Genomic DNA, 7,295 nt, shown 5'->3' with positions numbered 1-7,295 from the left:
GGGCGACCAGAACTGCGCACAATACTGCGTGTGGTCTCAACAACGACTTCCACAGTTGTCCTATAACTCAATATCTCAGCTGATGAAAGACAAGCTTACCAAATGCCTTCTTCACCACTCTATGTCTACCCATATCACCACTTTCAAGGACCTATATAGTTATAGAGTCATACAGCATGGAAACAGACCCTTCGGCCCAACTGGTCCATGCCAACCAAGATGCCCATCCAAGCCTGGGAAAAAGACTCAAGGCATTCACCCTATGTATGCCCCTCATGATTTTTCACACCTCCATAAGATCACCTCTCAGTCTCCTACGCTCCAAAGAATAAAGTCCTAGCCTGTCCAACCTCTCCCTCTAACTCAGTCCCTCGGGTCCTGGCAACGTGCTTGTAAATCTTTTCTGTGCTCTTTCCAGTTTAATAACAGCTTTCCTACAGCAAGGTGACCAAAACTGCACACAATACTCCAAGTGTGGCCTCACCAGCATCCTGTACAACTGCAACATAACATCCCAAATCCTATACTCAGTGCCCTGACTGATGAAGGCCAGCATACTGAAAGCCTTCTTCACCACCCTATCTACCTGCGACTCCACTTTCAAGGAACCATGTACCTAAACGTCAAGGTCCCTCTGTTCTACAACAATCTCCAGGGACCTACCGTTTATTGTGAAAGTCCTACCTTGATTTGACTTTCAAAGTGCAGCACCTCGCACTTATCTGAATCAAACGCCATTTGCCACTCTTCAGCCCACTTACTCAGCTGATCAAGTGGTGAGTCTACTGTTTTATGTTCTATGTTCTGAGTGCAAGGTGATCCATTTTGGGAAGTCAAATAGGGGTAAGACATATACAGGTAATACACTAAAGAATTATGGTGAACAGAGGGTTGAAGTCCTTAGTTCCCTGAAAGTGGCAACACAGGCAGATAGGCTGGTGAAGAAGGTATATGGCATGCTTTCCTTCATAGTCAGGGCAGAGAATATAAAAGTTAGGAGGTTATGTTGCAAATTTACAAAACACCGGTTAGACCACACTTGGAGTGATGTGTGTAGTTCTGGTCACCACTCTCCAGGAACCATGTGGTTTCCCTGGAAAGAGTGGTGAGGAGATTCACTGGGATGTTTGGATTGGAGGTCTTCAGTTATGAGGAAGATTTGATAGGCCGGGTTTATTTTCCTGGGTGACCTGATAGAGGTCTATAAAATCATGAAGGGCATAAATAAGATGGACTGTCACCGTCTTTTCCCCAGGGTAGGGGAGTCCAAAACTGGAGGGCAGAGGTTTAGGGTTAGAGGGGAAAGATTTAAAATGGACCTGAGAGGCAAGTTTTTCACACAGAGGGTGGTGGGTATGCGGAACGAGCTGCCAGAGGAAGAGGCAGGTACAATTACAACGTTTAAAAGACATTTAGACAAGTACATGGATCGGAAAGGTTCAGACAGATATGAGCCACATGAAAGTAAATAGGACTAGCTCAGGAAGACATCCTGGTCAACACAGATGAGTTGGGCTGAAGGGCCTGCTTCTGTGCTGTATATCTCTCTCTGACTAGAGTACGTCGTTTCTGGTGAGAGGGGGAAAGTTTAAAGGAGATGTGCGGGGCAAAATTTTTACACAGAGGGTGGTGGGTGCCTGGAATGGGCTGTCAGGTGTGGTAGTGGAAGCAGATACGACAGTGGTGTTTAAGAGGCTGTTAGACACATGAATATGCAGGGAATGGAGGGATATAGATCATGCGCAGGCAGAAGTAAATTTGTTTAATTTGACATCATTCGGACCAGACATCATGGGCCGAAGGGCCTGTTCCTGTGCTGTACTGTCCTGTGTTCTATTGACAGGTGACTCTTGTGATATGGGAAGCGGTTCACGATTTCCAGGGTTTTATTGTTGGAGGGAGGTGTTGCGTGCAGCAGGGGTGGGGAGATGGGCAGGTTGGTTAGTTTTGTGGACATGAAGAGTGGGTCCGGTTCTTTCACACGCTTCAGGGAAAGAGTCAATGATGACTCAGAGCCGGCCTCCGAATGTGTGCAAGTGCACGTATTATCTGCGTACTGCAGCTCGAGGTTGGGTAACCTTGGTTATGAGCAGAGGTGGATTAAGCTGAACAGTTTCCCTCTTGTTCCATGGATTAGCTTCACTGCAGCGCTGGAAGTGAGGTACAGCATTGTGGTAAAACACCAGCTTGTTCGACAGCAGTCTGTACTGAGATAATGTGTGTTATGGACCCATGGAGGCACAAGAGACTGCAGATGCTGGAATCTGGAGCAACATGCAATCTGCTGGAGGAACTCCACGGGTCGAGCAGCATCCGTAGGGGGAGAAGGAATTGCCGATGGTTAGGTCGAAACCCTACATCAAGATCCTGTTCCTATCATCTTATGTTTTATGTTCTTTTTGTTCCTCCGGATAGAGAAAATCCTCCCTGGAAGTCGTCCATTGGGAGGAGCCAGCTGAGGAGGGCCCTGTCAACGATCTTCACTGTGGCAAAGAGAAGGAAGACTTCTCTGCAGTTACCGCATTTGTCATAATCATTGCATCCCTGAGGTTATCCTCCTCGCAGACATGCGAGGTGAGGTTCTGAATTTGTGACCAAAGTCTCCACCAAGTTTGAGAAAGTTATGTCACAGTTATATAACGACTGTGTTCAGCTCCAGAGGTGATACCAGTCTTGGACTGAGGACAACTCAGTTGCATCAGACATGGTTCAAAATGAAGGAAAAGTTGCCCTGACGAGGACTCTGTCCCCTGCTGAAATAGTTCAGTTGGAAGAGCATTAGTCTGAAGATCTAAAGGTCCCCGGTTCAATCCTGCGTTTCAGCAGTGGTAAGGAACGTCTTTATTGGTGGCACGGTAGTGTAGCAGTTAGCGTAACGCTATTACAGCACCAGCGACCCAGGTTCAATTCATACTGCCGTCTGTAAGGAGCTTGTACGTTCTCCCCGTGTCTGCGTGGGTTTCCTCCAGGTGCTCCGGTTTCCTCCCACATTTCAAAGACGTACAGGTTAGGAAGTTGTGGGCATGCTATGTTGGCGGCAGAAGTGTGGCGACACTTGCAGTCTGCCCCCCCAGAACACTCTACGCAAAAGATGCATTGCACTGTGTGTTTTGATGTACATGTGACTAATAAAGAAATCTTTTCTTATCCTTCACGGTACTGTTAGCTTTCCCAAAGTCATGCACTGTGAAGATGGACTGGATGGAAGGGAGTGACGAGTCTGTGATGGACCAACGCGAGCTTGAGGAATAACATCTCATCTTCTGCCTGGGCACGTTGCAGAATCAACATCAAATCCTCCAACTTTGGATAACTCTTTCTTCCTTTCTGTCTATATCACAACTGGCCATTTCTGCCAGTCATCCATCTGTGATACTGGCATAGTTATTCTCACTCCATTAATACAGCTCGACCTGCTGGGCATGTCCCATCAGCCTTGCTGTTCACATCACGTAACACAGACAGGGACGCCTCTAACTTGGCACTTATTTGGTCTCACCCTACCAGAGATATTCCCACTGTTCTACCCATCCCTCCCTCACCTTCTCTGCAACTGAACTTTTCCCTTTTTCCCAGTTCGGATGATGGATCTCGGACCTGAAAATTTCTCTTTCCAGCATGCTGCCTAACCTGCTGAGTGTTTCCAGAACTTTCTATTTCTATCATAGATCATAGGTGGGTGAATGATAAAAGTACAGGAGTCAGCCGTTCAATCCCTGGACCCTGTCCTGCCATTTAATTAGATCATGGCTGATCTATAGCTGAACTCCATGTATCCACCTTTGATGCATGTCCCTTGATACCCTGTATCCCAAAAAAAGACTATCGATCTCAGTGTTTGTAAGACTTGTCAAGCCACTTCTCACCAGGGTCAGACTTTATCGTATTACCTGCTCTGCGCATCAGGGAATTCCTGGGTTTAAAGCCTCCTAACAGTACTGAACATCAGGCACAGCAATCAACAAGCAGCGTTCCCTCTAACCTGATATTACTGTGTTAATAAAGAGTGCCTCGGGATGTTTCATTCAGCAAGGAGAGCTGAGAGTTGATTGCAGTGCAAGGTCTTAATCAGATCTGGATCTGCGTTTCTGCATATAAAACCAATATTGCAATATTCATTAAATGCATTTGGAAATCAATTTAAAAACAACAGATTAAAATATCCAATAGAGATGTTCAAAATTACAAAGGAGTTTTGACAGAATAAATATGGGTCAATCACCAGATGACACAGATTTAAGATAATTAAAATATGACCAGAGAGGATGTGAGAGGGACATTTTTAAGTCCTGAGCTGTTTCAATGAGAACTTTGTAAAACGAGTTGGATAAAGAAATTGTACATTGGGAGGGTAAAATGATTTATTGGTTTCTTCAATTTATCAATGGATTTGCCAGACGATACTTGCACTCTAGGAGCTAAATTATCAGAGACTGCCATTTAGAAGTTTAAGGAGCAATTTAATTGAAGTTTTCATGGTGTTAAAGGGCGATTCGGGAGGAATTATTTCTGCTGGTTGGTAATTCTAGGATCACGGGGCATTATATAGAGCCAGGCCTTTCAAAGTTCTGAAGCATTTCTACACACTGAGACCGGGACGGATTTGGAGCCCTGTTCTGCAAATGGTAATTGATCTCAATTGTTAAATTAATTCTGATATTGATAGATTTTTGTAGAGCATTAAGGCAAGATATGATTGCCCAGTGCAACGTCACAAGTCAGCCGCAATGCCATCGAATGGAGAAGACGTTTCAGGGCTGAATGGCCTCCTCATGGTCCTGTTCCTATCTGCAGTCCAAGAGAGTGGGACCGTAAGGAGATGTCCTTTAACTTTCATTCCTGCTGCAGGCTCCTATGAAGTAGTTCAGTTAGATAACCCATTGGTGACTGCAGTGTCAAGGCCTGGGAACGAAGATATTCCAGCTAATCACATCACCTGCCTCGTACACTGTGCCTCCAACCAGCTCTCTGTCTCACTCTCTTACCAACTCCTTGTTGTCATTTAGAGTCACGAGTCATATATACTGCACAGAAACAGGCCCTTCGGCCCACCAAGTCTGCACCGGCCATAATCACCCTTTTACACCAATCTTATATCAATCCAATTTTTTTTTACCCCACATTATCATCAACTACTCCCACATTCTACCACTCACCTGCACACTGTCCTGTCGCAAAAGATACGGAACCCTGAAAGCATGTACCACCAGGCTCAAGGACAGCTTCTATCCCACTGTTATAAGACTATTGAACGGTCCCCTAGTACGATAAGATGGACTCTTCACCTCACAATCTACCTCATCATAACCTTGTCTACCTGCACAGCACTTTCTCTGTAACTGTAACACGTTATTCTGCATTCTGTGATTGTTTTCCCTTGTACTACCTCAATGTACTGACGTGATGAAATGATCTGTTTGGATGGCATGCAGAACAAAGTTTTTCACTGTAGCTTGGTACACGTGACAATAATAAACCAATTTTCCAATTTTAATTTACCAATTCACCAATTTTACTTCGGGCAATTTACAGTGGCCAATTATCCTACTGACCCGCAAGTCCTTGGGATGTGGGAAAAAACCGGAGCACCTGGAGGAAACCCATGCGGTCATAGAGAGAACGTGCAAACTCCACACAGACAGCATCCAAGGTCGCGATCGAACCCAGGTGATCGGAGTTGTGAAGCAGTGGCTTTACTAGCTGCAGCAGTGTGTCACAGCTTCATTGCAGAATCACTCCGTTATAAGATAAGATGTACATTCCAGATTGCTCCCACTTTCTCGGGCCTATTGGTAAGCATCGTAGAAATGCTATGCCACAGGAAGAAGACATTCAGCCCATCGAATCTGAGCCTAGTAGAACAGTCTGGTCAGTTCCAATCTCTTTGCCTTTCCCTGTATTCTGCAAATGCCTCTCTCAAGCACCTATCCAATCAATTTTTAAAGGCACTGATTACTTTTCTGTTTCGAACACCCATACAGGCAGTGAGTTCCTCAATCCAACTCAGGAACTTCCATCAAACTCTGGAAGACTCTACTTCCACTGCACTTTGAGGAAGAGAGTTCCAAAAACCCATGACCCTCAGAGAGAAAATATTTACCCTCAACTCTGCCTTAAATAGGGGACCCCTTATTTTTAAACTTTGGTTATATAAAACATTGCACTTGGAGTAATGTGCGCCATTCTGGTCACCCCATTACAGGAAGGATGTGGAGACTTTGGAGAGGGTGCAGGAGAAGTTTACCAGGATGCTGCCTGGATTAGAGGGTATGAGCTAGATAAGATAAGATAAGATTTCTTTATTAGTCACACATACATTGAAACACACAGTCAACTGTATCTTTTGCGTAGAGTGTTCTGGGGGCAGCCCGCAAGTGTCACCACGCTTCCGGCGCCAACATAGCATGCCCACAACTTCCTAACCCGCACGTCTTTGGAATGTGGGAGGAAACCGGACCACCTGGAGGAAACCCACACAGACACGGGGAGAACGTACAAACTCCTTACAGACAGTGGCCGGAATTGAACCTGGGTCGCTGACGTGGTAATAGCGTTACGCTAACCGCTACACACAAATTTGGATTGTTTTCTCTGGAGCATCGGAGGCTGAGGGGAGAACTGATAGAGGTTTATCAAATTATGAGAGTCATAGTTAGGGTAGAAATGTCAAGTGGTAGAGGACATGCATATAAGGTGAGGGGGGAAAGTTTAAAGGAGATGCACGGGGCAAGTTTATTTCACAGAGAGTGGTGGGTGCTTGAAACGGCTGGCCGGCGGTGGTGGTGGAAGCAGATACAATAGAGATGTTTAAGAAACTGTTAGACAGACACATGCGGGGAATGGAGGGATATGGATAATATGCAGGCAGAGGAGAATTAATTTAATTCAGCTTCGTGCTCGATGCAGACACTGTGGGCCGAAGGGCCTGTTCCTGCGCTGTACTGTTCTATATTCTCAATGGTGATCCTTAGTTCTAGATTGTCCCACAACCTCTCGCTGCCTTGGTGAATCAGCCAGCATAATCAAAGACCCCACCCACTCGGGTCATTCTCTCTTCTCCCCTCTCCCATCAGGAAGAAGATACAGGATCCTGAGGGCACGTACCACCAGGCTCAAGGACAGCTTCTATCCCATGGTGATAAGACTATTGAATGGTTCCCTTATACGATGAGATGGATTCTGAACTCACAATCTACCTTGTTTAACCTTGCACCTTATTGACTACCTGTACTGCGCTTCCTCTGTAGCTGTGACACTTTGTACTGTTATTGTTTTTACCTGTACTACCTCAATGC

At 45.6% G+C, this 7,295-nt stretch overlaps 1 non-coding gene across 1 annotated transcript; it reads left to right on the top strand.

Moving 5' to 3' along the window:
* The first annotated feature begins 2,752 nt into the window (after positions 1-2,752).
* trnaf-gaa (transfer RNA phenylalanine (anticodon GAA)) lies at positions 2,753-2,825 on the top strand. The gene has a single exon. It is a non-coding gene; the product is annotated as a tRNA-Phe (tRNA).
* The last annotated feature ends 4,470 nt before the right edge of the window (positions 2,826-7,295 follow it).

This window comes from Pristis pectinata, chromosome 2 (genome assembly GCF_009764475.1).
Source record: "Pristis pectinata isolate sPriPec2 chromosome 2, sPriPec2.1.pri, whole genome shotgun sequence".
Taxonomy (NCBI): Eukaryota; Metazoa; Chordata; class Chondrichthyes; order Rhinopristiformes; family Pristidae; genus Pristis; species Pristis pectinata.
The sequence above is the reverse complement of the archived record's forward strand: the minus strand, read 5'-3'. Positions and strand labels throughout refer to the sequence as shown.